Source organism: Lampetra planeri, chromosome 14 (genome assembly GCF_965212315.1).
Source record: "Lampetra planeri chromosome 14, kcLamPlan1.2.h2, whole genome shotgun sequence".
Classification (NCBI taxonomy): domain Eukaryota; kingdom Metazoa; phylum Chordata; class Hyperoartia; order Petromyzontiformes; family Petromyzontidae; genus Lampetra; species Lampetra planeri.
In genome coordinates, this window is record NC_136120.1 from 5,767,308 (window position 1) to 5,784,158 (window position 16,851).

The window sequence follows — 16,851 nt, forward strand, 5'->3', positions numbered from 1 at the left end:
CGAATTCGGTATCGAAATCTTTTTCTTTGGCGGCGGCACAAACGATCGTGCGCCCAGGTCAGGCACCTTTCATACAGGTCTTGAATGGGGGACCTGACCGCGTTGTTGTTCCGGAGGGCTCGGTGCTGGCTCACGCCACTACCGATTTCGCCTCTTGTGACAAACCGCCGCGCGCTCAGATGCCCGCGGATGGGCCTCCGCATGATCGTTCACAAGAACGCTGGATCGCAGATTTATGCGGAGAGAATTATTCATTGTCAAATGAACATAGGAACGCCTTGCGTTCGCTATTGCTGCGGTACGCTGATGTTTTCAGCAGAAATGATTTGGACCTCGGCCGCACGTCGCTTTTGTCGCACCATACTGAAACCGGTGCGGCGCCTCCCATCTGTATGCACCCTCACCGCATGAGCCCGGCGGAAAGGGAACACGTGCGTGGGGCAGTAGATGAATTGCTGGCGGCGGATATTATTTCGCCGTCCAACAGCCCTTGAGGCGCGCCCGTCGTTCTGGTTAAGAAGAAAGATGGTGGTACGAGGTTTTGCGTTGATTTCCGCCGGTTGAACAAAATTTCGGTAGCGGACGCGTACCCCTTACCGAGGATGGATGACTCATTGGATGCTTTATCGGGTGCTAAATTCTTTTCCACCCTTGACCTGTCCTCGGGCTTCTGGCAGCTTCCCCTTGATGACGAGTCTAAAGCCAAAACTGCATTCCGCACGCCGCAAGGTCTCTTTGAATTTAATCGGTTGCCTATGGGCCTGAACGCGGCTCCTGCAACGTTTCAGCGGCTCATGGAATTGGTGTTGGCGGGACTGCAGTGGGAAACGTGCCTCATATATCTAGACGATATAATTGTCTTTAGCCGCACGTTCGAGGAACATCTCCAATGCCTTGAGACAGTTTTTCAAAGAATGCGTGCGGCTGACCTTAAGTTTAAACCGAGGAAATGCCACCTTCTGCAACACTCCGTCCGTTACCTGGGTCATATTGTCAGTTCGGACGGTGTATCCACTGACCCTCTGAAAACGAAATGTGTACGTGAGTGGCCCACACCCACCTCAGTGGGTGATGTTCGGCGGTTTATTGGATTCGCTTCCTATTATCGCCGCTTCGTTAAGAACTTTGCGACGTTGGCAAAACCATTACACGTTCTAACTGGCAAAAATCAAAGGTTTAAATGGGGTGCGGAGGAAGAAAGTTCCTTTATGGCACTTCGGGACCACCTCGCCACGGCGCCTACCGTAGATTACCCAGATTTTTCGCAGCCGTTCATCCTTGATACGGATGCTAGTGATATCGGCATTGGGGCCGTTTTGTCGCAACGCAAGGACGGGGTTGAGAGAGTGGTGGCGTACGGCAGCAGGGTTCTATCCCCTGCGGAAACGCGATATTGCGTGACAAGGCGGGAACTTTTGGCAATTGTCCATTTTGTTTGATTGTACCAGCCATACCTGTATGGACGGAAATTCCTGGTCCGCACTGATCATGCGGCTTTGCAATATTCCCTCAAATTGGATCAGCCATCAGGCCAATTGGCCCGGTGGTTGGAATCGTTACAGGAATTTGCCTTCGATTTAACATACCGGACGGGGGCCCGTCACACGAACGCTGATGCGCTCTCAAGGCTGCCGCCCGTTCCTCCGTGCACTTGCCTGACGGGCACGCACCGCTGCGCGGCACCGCCCACATCGCCCTGCCCGGTTATGGGGGCGATAGCGAATGAGGACGACGCAGGGGCCAAAGCGAAGGAGGAGGACCAGCAGGTGTCGGTGGACACCGATGATACCTTACAGCTGCCGCACGCGGTCTGGTTGCGCGAGCAGGAGGCCGATGCCTCGCTGTCTCTGCTACGTAAATTGGTAGGGAAACAGAAATCGCAATTGGCGGGCTGGAAGTGGCAGATGTTCCGGGTTAAGTCGGGATTATTAATGTGTACCGACGGGTTGTCTGACCGACCACGCTTGGTAGTGCCTACTTCGCTTCGCTACGACCTGCTCCGTACTCTGCACGCTGATAAGTTGATGCACCTCGGCGTCCAAAAGACTGTGGCCACGATGCAAAATGATTTTTTCTGGGCCGGTATGACAGCAGACATCAATGACTTTGTCCGCTCGTGCCATGATTGTGCGAAGAGGAAGCCGCCTCGGAACCACTATGTACCACCGTTGCGTTCCATTGAAGTGTCCCGTATCAACGAATTAGTTGCTCTCGACATTCTGGGGCCGTTTCCCCTGTCGGCTATGGGCAATAAATACCTTCTGGTCGGGGTGGAATATTTTTCTCGATGGCCGATGGCCTGGCCTCTGCCCGACCAAACGGCAGCGTCCATCACGGACGCTTTCTTGAACGGGTATGTCATGGACAAGGGGGCACCTGAGAGGCTGCTCACAGATCAAGGGCGGAATTTCTCCTCTAAATTTCTTAGGGAAGTTTGTGACGCGCTAGGTACAAAGAAAGTTCGCACCTCCCCATACCATCCACAAACAGATGGTATGGTGGAACGATTCAACCGTACCCTCTCGGCTATGCTTTGTCACACGGTCAGTGAAAAGCAAACCGATTGGGACCTGCACATACCAGGCGTCTTAGCGGCATACCGCATGGTTCCGCACACGTCCAGGGGATACTCTCCATTTTTTTTTCATGTATGGCCGTGAAAATGTTCCACCCATCGATGTGCAACTCGGTACGCCAAGTAAACGACCGTCCCGCTCCCTGCCTGACCACGTGCGTGACTCGCTTGAACGAGTAACGGAGGCGCGAGAGGCTGCCCGGTGTGCGACGGCCCGTGCTCAGGCAAGGAACGAATGGTATGCGCGTCGATCGCATACTCGCATGCCTTGGTCAGTGGGAGACCTGGCGTGGCTCCACTGCCCCCAGGTACCGGCGGGCACATCCCCTAAATTGCACAGGCCGTGGCGGGGGCCTGTGACGCTGGTAGATGTTCGGAACTCGCAAAATATCCGCGTTCAGTACGGAAAACGTCGGTGGTATGTTCATTCCTCGCGACTTAAACCCTATGTTGACGCGCGTGTCGGTCCTTCATCCCCACTAGCTGACCTGCCGGGTTCTGCCGGGTCGACTACGCCGCTTGACACGCCCGTTGATCCCAGGGGGGACTGTGTTGTGCCTCCTGCAGATGAACAGGTTCTGAGGGCTGAGGAAGCCCCCGCTGCCCCCCCTCCAACGGGGCCCGCCCTGGACGTGACCAAGCACCAACAACCTACTTCTTCTTCGAGCCTGCCACCTCCTGTCCATCCGGAAGCAAAGCGACCTTGCGCTGGGAGCGGAGAGGGTCCCGCGTCGCGTACGCGGTCGAAATCTCTTCCGTTTCATTAACGTTTGATCGTTTCGCTAATTTCCCTGTCGTTACTGCGCTGCAGGGGCACCCTAATGTATGTCGTGATTTTTTTGTTATTATGGGTGACTGTTTTAAATGTTGTTATGCGCGGGAACGCCGGTTTACCCTCGAATTGTTAAACGCACCTTGGTGCCCTAATAAGATGTTGCGGAATTGGTTCTTCACCCTTTTCCCAGCCGAGACGGCTAAATTTTTTCACCGGGAGGGGGGCTGATGTAATAACAGCCATAGAGGGTTCACGTGGGGATTGGCTTGCCGGTCCTGCTTGTAGCCAATAAGGGTTGAGATAGGGAGCATGGCCCAGGCGTGATCACGGCATGTCATCAGGAGTGATTGGCCTAGCCATTCGGGGCCCCAGCTAATGGGGAGCCGGATGAGAGGCGTGGTCCCGGGATTGACAGGGAACCATCGAGAATGGTCGAAGCTGTCCATGAACGATTGGCTGGGGGGACCACGTGACGAAGAAATTAAAAGAGAATGAGAGGGAACGATCGAGAGCAGACTGGAAACTGACAAGAGCAGGGTCACGCGCGGACGGGGCTCTGGGTGCCACGTGCGCGGTGGGGACTTAGTGCGAAGTCTGTCCTCTCTCCGTTGTCTGCCAGCAACGGAGAGTGAGTGAGTAAAGTGTATTGTGGAGTGGAAATAAAAAGGACTGATTCCGAAGCCGTCTCAAGAAGGATTATTACACTATGATAGTGGCTGGTAGGACACGGGGGTGGAGAGCTATTTCTCTCTCAGAGTTTATGGTGCCATTGGCTTACTGCCTCCAGAAGACCCGCTACGAAGGAGCAGGTAACGCTACTTTCTTGTTGGTGCTGTTATTGTAATGGAAGACCATACGCCTTTATTCGTTGTACAGTATTACACACCCCACGACCTTAGACCAGACCCTCTTTATGAACATATCTCTAATTTGTAATTGTTTGCCGATCCATGTCTTCCTCTTACTGTCTCTCATGTATATATATGTTGAACTTCTTTCACACCGTACGTAGCCAACCGTACTAATCGGAGGTTCGGTGGGAGGATAACAAGCTAAACACGAAAAGCAGTCCTAAAGAAATGAGTTTTCAATCTAGATTTAAAAGTGCATGGCTCCAGTGGCTTCCTAATATTCTCTCCTGTGATCAAGAGGGGATACATTAAGGAAGACTCTTTCCTCATATAGCCCCATACATATGTACACAGATGCACCTGTGAAGTGCATAAGGTGTTCGCAGTTGGGCTTTGTAGCTCTTCGATGCGGTTTGGGTCTTACCGCGTGTTGTTCAAAATTGTGTCCGATGTTTCCCTCCACGTGCTGAGAGCTTCTTCATGAAATCACCATCATAGAAAATAAAACTGAATATCCAGCTCCTCAAAACGTTCTCAGGACATGCAGCAAAATGTCAAAAATCATGCCAAACAACACACAGCGCAACCCAGAAAAAAAAGCATCAGAGAGCAACACTGATGAATGTTACATCAACTTGATATGTAATTTATTGACCAAAAGTGGAACTAATGAGGCTCGCATTGATGTGGTAAAACTGCTAAACTTTGAATCAAATCAAGGTCAATGCAAGGAGACGATTAAATGCAACAGCACCAGAGGGGGGTGTCTTCTGAGAATCTTAGAGCCATGCATTGATTGGAAAGATAAAAGTGTCAATGAAACATGGAATGAGAACACATCTCAATGATCTTGCTCACTGGAATAGAAAACTATACAATGGAACATATTGAAACACAGAGGGATGTGTAAGAGAATTTTGAGAAAAAAAAATCCAGACGCGAGAGTGACACGCGGAGGAGTTAAAGCAGGCTGATGTAAAGTGAAATTGTGGAATACTCAACCAGATAAAGCCTGCAGAAAAGGTCATCAGTCATGCAAGCTGTTGCTTATTTGGTCCACAGTGCATCTGATTGCAATGTCATATTAGAAACATGGGTAAATATTATTGTGCCATATTTAGCCAATCATTAGTCAACCTTGAACTGTGATTGTCACATGCAAAACGTAACCCATTAACACTGTCATCGTCGTCAGCCATGTTTTATCCACTGTTGGATGAAGGCCTCCCCACATTGTCACGAGTCAGCCTACTGTGTGAATGTGGGGAGCCGGAGACACATCGTCTCTGGCAGTGATGTTCGTCAGGGCGCGCCCGCTGGACTGGTCGCCCTGCACGTGCTGGAGGAGGCTGTCACGTGGCTCTGTGGCTACGTGGGATGACGTCCACTCACAATCTCATATTGACAAGCATATTTGTCTATGTATGTTTCTTGCATATGTGGCGTTCTAACTGTGTGATGGCCACGTGTAACAGCATTCGCTAAATAAATGGTCAGGTGTCTCAGATATGACCTCGCAATACACTGGATATGGTGAGTAATTTTAGAGATCTTTTTTCTCAATTTCCTGTCTCTGTGATGTGGACGCACAGGTTAATTATCACATATAAATTAAAAGAGATGGGCTTTACCATCCCTTAACAATGATATTCCAAACACTATGGTAATATTTAGAGAGTAAATATCCACGAGTCATGTGATTCAGCTCAATAGTATATAATGTTTAGTGGGAAAGGGTTGCATTTTACTGACAAAAGCGGGATACAAATTTGGAGCAGGATGTAGGATGCTGAAGTAATTGTCAATGCTACAGCTATGAATCAAGTGTTTGACTTCATTACAAACTGCAGAAAGGCTTTCTACTATTTTTCTGAACCGTAGAGCCTCAGACAAGATAATTCCAGTGGACTTTTACAGAGGGACTGCATTACCGAATCACGTGTCAACACAATTCTACGAATTAATGGTTTCAACACATGCTGGAAAGATTGTTCGTCATCATTTTTTCCATTGTGCCATAGAAATCAATGGCATAATACGACTGGTGAGACACAAGTCATGTGCATCCCAGTATACGGCCAATAGCGGATGGTATTTCCCATGTTTAAGTGACTTTTTTCAAATGAAGACAGCCCATTCTTCCAGCGTGATAGTTGGCACATTTAAAAAAAAAATCCCACCGCCTTCAATCTATACAGCAATATAAATGTGTACAGTATTCCCTGGTCATTTACGAAGTTGCTATCCAAGAATCGCATCTGGAACTCTACACGACTCCACAGAGAGAGAGAGAAAGATAAATAAAGTGATGGGATTCAGTGATGATAGATAAAATGATGAGATAAAGTGATGAGATAAAGTAATGCAATAAAGTGATGAGATAATGTTCATGTATTTAATAGCTTATTTACCTATTTAAATGTCATTCATAAAAAAATCTATTCACGAGCATTTCCAAAACGGAACCCTCGCGCGTAACGAGGGGATAATGTACGCCACAGTTAGTCAATCGGCAGGCCGCGTGTGGTGGTGTCAAGGGTGGGTAGTCCCACCTCTACCCAGATGTCTGGCTAGCATGGAAGAGTGGGTGAAATACCATCAGGAGAGGCTTTCTTTAGCTCCCTCCCATGGAGACCCTTCTGCCAACAGCGGCGTGAGAAAGACATTGCAGGGATGCGCCGACATTGCTGTTCTATTCCCATTGTGGTTTATTCAGCTATTGTGACTCATTACTCATCATGACAAAACTAAGAATCTGTACTGAGTATCGACCACAGTCAGACACATTTCAATAGTAAAAATAAACAATTATCATGCAGTACAGATTATTGTATTTGGCTTGCTGCAACATTTATCCTAAATAAGCAATTCAATTTATCCAAAACTCATCATCTACATTTAAAGAACTGTGGATAAAAGATGACAAATGCCTATGGCCTCTGCTACACGCACATGATCTCATCAGATATTGAATGCTCAGGGTGGTTGAGCCAGGTTAGTGGTCTGATGAGTGACCATCATTGCACACCAGGTGTTGTAGGCATGAGGCAGCAGGCTGCGAGGTGGCCAGGGTAAAGCAATGGGCTCAGCCTATATATATAACTAGCTTTACTACCCGGCTTCGCCCGAGACTTGAATTCTTGTCTTGGACTAATACACGGACTACGCGGAGGATGGGGGGGGGGGGACGCGTGACGTCAGCAGGCACACTGCGTGACGCTGCCGCATGCGGGTGCCCTCACAGATGTGACGTCACCGCTCACTTGCCGTGCAAAATACAGTATAACCATTATTGCGCCCCCACCCCCCAAAAAAGTATATTTTTATATTTTTTGCATTGTGTACAGTCTGCAAACTACCTACATGCCAAATTTCAAGTTTGTTGCATGTCGGGAAGTATGCTAAACATTTCGAACAGACACACATTGACACATTTCCCTTTTATATATAGATATTATTATACTTTATTTAACTCAACCTGTGAATTTAACCTATCTGTGTTACCCTCTAAGTGCTATCCCCTCGAATTGATGGGTTTTCTTCAGGTACCTTGGATTCCTCGCACACGCCAAACGTGTAAAAACTCTTGATCAGATTTGGGAAGGCTCTCCTGATCACGTGCAATATATTCGGAAAACCCTGAGTGTAAGTGGTTTATCGATAAGTATTTTATATTGGAAAGAACTGCGGCAATGTGATTCGTGCACTCTGCTATGAATTCGGAAATCTGTGTTCGATTCATGGTCACAGCGAACATCAGCTGCGAATGATATCCAAACTGGTCCCCTATTCAATGTATGTTGAACTTCTTTTGCACTCTACGAATGTTGAAATATGGCCAAAGAACCCCCATGAACGACATGGGATAGGCCGGTCTTAATCAAGCAGTGTATTGAAAAAGGTTTAAAATTCTTATTTTACTCTACTGTAAAATAATATCTGCACATATGCAATGGATATTTAATCTGTGTTGAAGAAACGAATATTTCATAGTGACAATGTAACGGCAAAACTATATGAATCCACATATGTCAGTGGATTAACAGAAACATTTAATAGTAAAAAAGAGTCTCATGAATAAGAGTGTTATCTACGAAAAAATATTAACTAAGCTTGATAAAAGGAAAATTGCTAAGACATGCTTTCATATCTTATCATCGTTTAGCTTTGTGCAGTTGAGTCATGCAGGACGGCAGCTTTGTGATAAGCACATTGTTGCAACCAAAGGGAGGGGAAAAGCTTACACATACGATATTTTGTTTGCTTCATAAAAAAAGCGATTTTGGAATCTTCTTTGACTCCGATAAGTGTTTCTGCGAGCTCTCCGTTTATCCAATGCGCACACATGCTTGATCCATTCGGAAAACTCGTGATCAGCTGCTTTAAACCTCTGCTTGTCTGAATCAGTCGTGGCTTGGAATTGGGCAGATACAGCGAAATGGATGTGGCACCAAGACAAGACAGCAAACACTGCATTCATCACGAGCTCCTGGCTGTACGGTGATTTATCACCATTTCGGGGATTATCATGCGCTTTGTTTCCTTGTTCATTCATCACCGGAATTAACGCCTCAGACGCGGCTATTTCCGTCCATGGTACATAACGACCCACGCAATTGCAGGGCAGGCTGACTCCTGGATCAGGCCAATGTCAAACAGCAGTAGCCTACTTGCCATGTTGTTGTTGAAAAAATACTCGCATATTTGCCAATAACATAGCAGCATGGACAGCACCACTGTGGTACACAAGCTCCAAATTAATCCTGTAAGATTACTCAAATCAAGCTTACCGGGCTACTGATATTAATGCGAGTGTTGGCAGTTTTGATTGAGCCTACAAATGAAATTGTTTTCGTCACTGCAGGGATCCATACTCTTTGGTTCTTTCGGTAAAGTCACGTAGGTATACCGAAAGAACCAAAGAGTATCAATGACATTGTCTTATGACTGTGTCATAACTTAATAGTGTATATTGCAATAAGTTTTTTTTTGAGTAATGCAAAGGATTATTGTTTTTAAGATAACAACAATCGAGCATTGTTAATAATGATGAAAGCAGAGTATATGAAACATTCTTTCACACATATCAGCGCCTTTGCTTATAATAATGCGTACGTGTCCGATACTCATATCGTAAGGCTATAATGGAAGTGCTCTGTTTAACGTGTGAAAATAGTTGACTAGCAGGGGCAATGTCATTCCGTGATTTTACCCAGTTAGATACATTAGCCGTGAGAGTTTTTTTGGGGGAGTTAGATCGCGTAAATATACATGTGTTTCGTTAAACCCACCACCATCTGACACAGACAATTAGAAGGTTTGTGACGTAAACCAAAAATGTAAATTCGTTACTCGTACAGCATGCCGGTGTGTTGGAGAGTAAACCCACGCCATGTGTCAGGTGGTGGAAGGTTTAACGACACATTAATATTTACGCCATCGAACCCAAAAAAAACCTCCATTATGGATGTCATTTATTGGTCGCGAAAGGCTACGTGTTGAACTATGTAAATTAGGTCATTTGTGGGGAATTTTCAGTTTCACTGCCGAGAACCTTTGTTCGAATACTGACTTCGAGCTCAGGTGTCCATCTGTAATAAAATTGGATTCTCAAGTATAATGAGTTGATGGTTTGGTAAAAAAAAAACAACCTCACATTACGTGGTTATTTACAGTTAATTTTCTTAAATTATTTTTCTGAGAAAACACAGTAGCTTCATTGTCAAGTGATATTAACTATAATGGGGAAGTGTGACCCTTACTATGTCAAGAATATCGCACTTTGAAGTATCTTTTTGGAAGTCCTGTAAGAAATGTGTTCCACAACTGTTCCTTAACACATACACACACAGCAGTCTGCTCCGTGCGGTTTATGAATGCATTTTTCATCTCATGACACGATGCCGATAGCACAATTGAATTAAACTAGGGAAAAGAAAGACCAACAAATATTGAAAGAATATGTATCTCCCTGAAGCAGGTGGCTCTGAAGTCATTTCAAATGATGACCCATCGAGACATCGGTGGGTTAAGGTCACCGATTTGAGCAACCACCCGATGCTCACTTGAACAACGAGACCCTCTGACTTCACTGTTTGACCCGAAGGAACTTCACGAGCATTGCCGTATTTAACAGGCCATTCAACACACTCCTGCCAAGCAGGTCACATGCGCGTGTTTCTACAAACTATGCATTACGCGGTGCGTGTGCGGTGTCACTGCTATTTCCTTGCTGATGCTGCGTTATACTGCAGTTCCGTACAACATTTACATCGGGCGATGGGATGCTCGCAATGCGATTGCCTTGCCACAAATGCATGGACCTGCGTGTCGATTTTGCGAGTTCGTGCACAAAGGTAAAGGGTCTCCCATTTGTCAACGGGACGGTGGCGAGACAACAGCAGGGGTGGCGTTACATATTAACACATTCTAGATTTGAAGCTTTGGTGACTGCAAGGATTCATACTCTTAGGTTTTTTCGGTAAAGTCACGTAGGTAAAAATAAATAATAAAAATATTAACAAATAATAATATAAATTAAATAACAAATCACGACAGTAAATTTAGCTGGGACGGTCCCACCTGATGACGGAGACTTGTGTTGCCTCCGAAACGTCGTGATTTATAATTTTATTTCTATTATTATGTTTATTATGTTTATTATTTATTTTTATTTTTTCCTACGTGACTTTACCGAAAAAACATAAGAGCATCTCAACACATCTTTATGATAATATGCGCTCAGAGATGTAAGAGACGATACTCTGAATATTGAAAACGAATAGGGCACAATGTAAGCACTGAGCTTGGAGCTGTGGGTATCTGGCAGACGGAAATGATGGCAAGATATGGTGGCATTGCCAGCATTGGCCGCCATTGACCTTTGGAATTGTCTTTTTTACAATAGAGTTTGATACAGAAATATGTTGCATCCTCAACAACCGTGTGCGCTATTTGTTTATAATGGAATAAATAAATAAGCAATTCAACAGCATAACTTGTGCTAACAGTGACCAGTAAAACTAATGGAGTATCTCCCCACTTTAATATATCTACTATGGCACTATAAACTTGCACAAACTATTAGTTTGCAGCCAGATGAATTGTTTTATGTCCACTGCACCTCTCTCCAAATGCTTGGAAATGTATTTAAAATGAACCGTTTTATTGCTTTACATTTTTTTAATTCCTATTAATTTCAATGGCTGCTGCAATGCCCATAATGTGCCGATGGCTCCCCCGAGGAGCTATGCGCTGCATGCCAAGAGTGAGCATTGCAAGGCGATAGGGCTGCTCGTTTAAATTCAAGCTCATGAATTATGTATGCCCTTCGGCCAGTTAAGGATACTGAAGCTTGACGAAGTTCAGATTTTCCGCTGATACCCATAACCTTGACGCAGCGACACGACCTCTGAAAGCTGTATCACCTTTGAAAGGTCGATACTCGACCAAAAAATATGTCAATTTAGCTCAGGATTTATTTTGCATCAGTAGCGCTGGCTGTGTTTTGGCAATGACAGTGATGTCTGCATAGCCTGGGAGAGTGTCATTCAAATATGGCAGGACCTGGTTAAAAATTTGTATATAAATGTTGTATGCATAAAGGCGCTTTCTATTCTTCCATCTCATCTCATAAGCCTGCTTATATCTATAATTTATTGGCTGCAATTTCCAAGAAAGATATATGGTAGGCATTAGAGCCACGTAGCCTTTACATTGAAGAAATTTCCAATATTTATATATGCATTTACTTCTTTAATATTGTGTGAATATATGATGGATTTGTGGTATGTGTGATGCCACAGCACGCTTATTTGCAATCGAACATGTTTCTTTTCACTTTGCCGACGCAATATATCGATCCGTTTCTTTCATTTTTTTCTTTTCGTTAACCTATGGCACTGAGATTTTTGCAATAAAAACAATTGAATGCATGCACCGAAACAAATGTAAGCAAATTGGAGGGGAAAAAAACACACACACAGCTAAGAAATTTGTATGCAGGACAAATCTTAAATAATATATACCCCATTCTTTTTGCACAAGAGTACATATTTAAATTGTGGTTTCAGAAAAGTCAAAGTTTGCACATAAGCATCCATTGAATTAACTTTGGATGCCAGATTCCGCTACAATAATAGGTTTGGAACTTTTGGTCTCAGAAGCAGTTAGTTCTGCAAGCTTATTTCCTCATGCAATTGAATGAGCCTTGCACAGATCCTTTGTAGATTAAAGACTCCGGTGGTTAACAAGTAAGAATAGCACGTACAGGGAACGAAGATGTTTCTAGAAGAAGAATTGAGCTGTCGACGAGATGGATGGACCCGGAGTGTGACACACATTACTTTCTGCTTCGAGATGACCTGTGTAATATGACTGATTTTTTTTCCTGCCGATATGTCGTTCCATCGGAATCGATTTGTTGCGACGTGGAATGGAATGAAAATTTGATTTAATCAAGGACAGGGCCCCACTGACATGTAGTGGATATTCTTTTTTTACATCCATACATTCATTCCAAAATGAAAAGCCACCGCACGAAATACAATTGTGTGTTAATCAACATAATTCTGCATGACAAAGGAACTTTAGAGCAAGTACTGGATTTTTATTTGAAAGCATTGCCATTTAGCAAAGGGGAAGATGTAACATCTAGTGCAGAGAACTGGAGTTTTAAATTGGGTGATTTTATTGTTTTTGTTCTGCATCAGCAGGAACCTGCATGGCCTTATGACAACAATTTTCCAAACATACTCTGAACATTGCATACAAACGAAACAAGCAGCTTGGGTTTTCTAGTGTATAATTTTTTTTTCGTATTTTGTGACCTATATGTTATTCATTGTATTCACAAATTAAACTTACCATATATCTATCTTGGAAATTATACTTACAGCCATCCTTCTCACACTATTGTGTCGATCAAGGAGGTCGTTTGGCCATACTTCACCACGCTGATCCACGAGGGTTGGTCAAGGGGCAGGACCAGTTTGCATATCACTCGCCAGATGGCGAGGAATCAAACTTAGGTCACCATGTGTCATAACGCAGAGCGCCATTTACGCAATAGGCAGCGTTCATAAAGGTATCATCTATTATTAATAAAGATGCATAATTAAACAGGTGTTTGAGTCAGGTTGATAAAACTCTGCACACACACACACGCTTGTTAGTATGAAGATATTATCACGTGAATATTTCATGCACCATGTGTGTACCGTTGCCTTGCAACACAGGTCGTGTCAAGGGTTGAGGGAGTCCCAAGTGATGGCCAACATCTCGGCTGTGATTGTTCCAACCGCTTCTGTGATGCACCTTTGGTGATCAATCAAGATCTTAAGTTACCAAAATCGTAAGTGTTGCCAACACACCAATCACGCAGCTATTCGTATTTCCATTGTAAATGATATTATACATTTACAGATACCCCTGTTATAATAATCATTCGTTATGTTTTAACATTGCATGTGTAATATCATCTCTTTTGGCAGTTCTGAATCAATGGTAGAAATTCCACATTCCTTCTGTCAACACTCACCCCTCCATTGAATACGGCTGTACTCATTGGCAATGGAGATAGAGATTAGGTTATCTTAAATGCAAGAAGAGACTAGAAAGCTTGGAATAAAAAATAACAAGTACACCAACATTAAAATATCATTTAAAACTTTATATGTTATTTATACCATAGAAAGACATAAAGGTGCAGCACTGCAAAATTCCTTGCTCAGGCCACTGCTGGTGGAGGGGCCTCCACTCAATGGCACCCTAAAGATGCCGTAGCAAACGTGACAGTACCCACACTTCACCTCACCACGCACGACCTGCAGATCAATTAGCTGTTGCGTACCCATTTTGTATGGCCGAGTGGACAGAAATGTGCGCTATTGTTTCAACCTGCACACTGGGCAATAAAACTGGCAACCTCTGGATTTCAAGTCTAGTGTGCTGACATTTACACCACTGCAGCATCATTTACCTTAATATGCCATTTGCAAAGTTATTTGTCACTTGATCCCAATTATATTAAATATAATTATCATTGTGCTGGCTACCATTTTGTAAAAAAAAAAACGGTGAATGCAAACTGTATTGACCCTGTAAAATGGGTAACATAATGAATATTGGTAAGTCATTAACATGCAGGTAATGGCTCACTCCTGTGAACAATGTCACATAGTTTTAATATATTCATACAAGTCAGCAAATTATATTGATATTTAGTAACATTTTGGAAGTAAACTATCATGTGTCTTTGGAGATTTATGAACCTCACAACACCCTACTCAGGTTCAAGCAAATTAATTACCAGCAGTCCTGCCAGCCGCCAATAGTGCATTAACATTTTAAATGCTAATTGAAGAGAGACTCCCATTCCACATTCACGGGCAATGAATGTATGCAACTGTGTTCTGGGAGTAACCAAAACTACCACATATTCCATTACTCTGCACAGACATTTGCAATGTGGCTGCATAAACAAAAGAGGAGTGGTTTTTGCCAGCATCAACAGAGCACTTTTGGCCTAATGTTCAAGTTTTGACGATGCATGCAATATACATTTGCAAAAGGAACACAAGGAACCCTAATTATCAATGAACTTTTGCTCGGAGCTAACCGCCCTCAGCTCAATGATTCACTGTGATTGATTGCCATTATAAGTCAACATCGATCTGCACTCTGACAGAAAAAGGACGAAGGGTGGGGGGGGAAGAACTGAGAAAGAGAGGCAAAAAAATTACTTGATTAGCCTTAGCTGCCCTTATTTGCCACCATCTTGAGTTGTGCAATCAGTTTAAAGAAAAAAAAAGGCTAAGATGAATTGCGATACCCCAATCTGCCGTGTTAGAGTGCCATCCATATTCTTCATTACTTACCCACTGCTTTTCTTCGGGAAGGTTACAGATAAATGACATTTGGCCGCATGATTATCCGACCGGTTGACACAGTCATGCAGACACAAAAACATTATACTCACTGAAAATGAGCTAAATGTTAATTTCAAACAAAGCTGCATGGTCAAGGAAAGTTGATGTTTCTGAGGGATCATAATAATTGTGGGGGAGCAATGAGCCAGCACCCCTGAGACCCTGTTTTCAAATTCGGGTACGCACCAGTGATTAAACCCCTTCGTGAGTTGATGCTGTCAGCTCTGTCACCAATCAGTATACACATTATTGCTTAATTTGGCTGATCTCAGCTCTGAAAGGCAAGGTTTGTAAACATGCATGCATTGCTTATGTTTGATTATTGACCTGGGGTAGAACACTCATTACAGAGCGTTAAGGGGCTGTGGTAACAGTGGACCGTTGAAACAATCTGATGGGCACTGAATTTTCCAGACTATTGGACGCTCCGCAAAGTTAGACGCACCCACCACTCGCGCCTCGTGTCAATTGCGTTTTACAAATCTGTTCGCACGTGCACACTTGCACCTATTTGATTATAAGGCACACCACCAACGTTTGCTTTAAAATACAGGGGTGGGGGTGTCAATCAAGGATAATGCGAGTGGCTCTGATGCATTTTCCTGGGCCATTCTTTGATGTTGCCTGGCCACTGGGATGACAAACTAACAATTTCTCACCTCGGGCTTTGATAAGACAATTGGAAAAAATATGGTGATACATTCATAATAGATCTTTTCATAGTCTTTGGTTCTTTCGGTAAAGTCACGTAGGCAGAAAAATTCATTAGGTGGGACAACCACAGCAAGAAAAAACTGCTGAAGTAGTCGAGAGATCTGCTGTGGCACGAGGATATATAGGCCTCGGCAGTAGGGGGGAGAGAGGAGGTGGGGGAGGAGGCGGGGCAGAAAGTGGACCCCGCGGCAGTACCCGGGTCACTGGAGTAGAGATCGGAGAGAGATGCACAGACTTTTACTTTTAAACAACTTTTATTGCCGCCAGCAGCAAAAGCACTGGAGGCGATTTCAATATGAAATACAGTCACCATGCACAGAGAGAGAGAGAGAGAGAAAGACACACAGAGTCGGAAATTACAGCTGACATAGGCAGGTAGGATGGAAACATCACAGTCAGTTAAGACTTTACCTAATTAATAATGTCCTTCGAATGATTGCTCAGTTTGTACGCATCTTCTCGGTTGAAGTTGTGTCTGTGTTTATATATCTGGATGGCTTCATGAACAAATCTATGATAATAGCCGGTGAGTTTGTAGAGTAGCTTCGTCTCGGAAAAGTCAATTTCGTGTGAGCCCACTGCGTTAAAACAATGATCAGCAATGGCAGATGTATTGGTCCTACCGTGTTTCAGATCTGCCTTGTGTTCGCGAACGCGGTCCGAGACATGTCGTTTTGTTTTTCCAATGTGTAATAAAGGACTCTTTAGGCGATGTAGGTCTCCCTTTGTCCTTTATTGGGTTCTTGTCTCGCACCCCGCTTGTCCTCGTTCTGGACCCGCGCCTCTTCTGTCGTGCGCACCGCGCACGCGTCGTGTGCTCCGCACACCCCGCAGCCACAGCGCTGCTCCGTGTGCCCCGCACACCCCGCAGCCACAGCGCTGCTCCGTGTGCCCCGCACACTCTGCAGCCACACCGCTGCTCCGTGTGCCCCACACACTCTGCAGCCACACCGCTGCTCCGTGTGCCCCACACACTCTGCAGCCACACCGCTGCTCCATGTGCCCCGC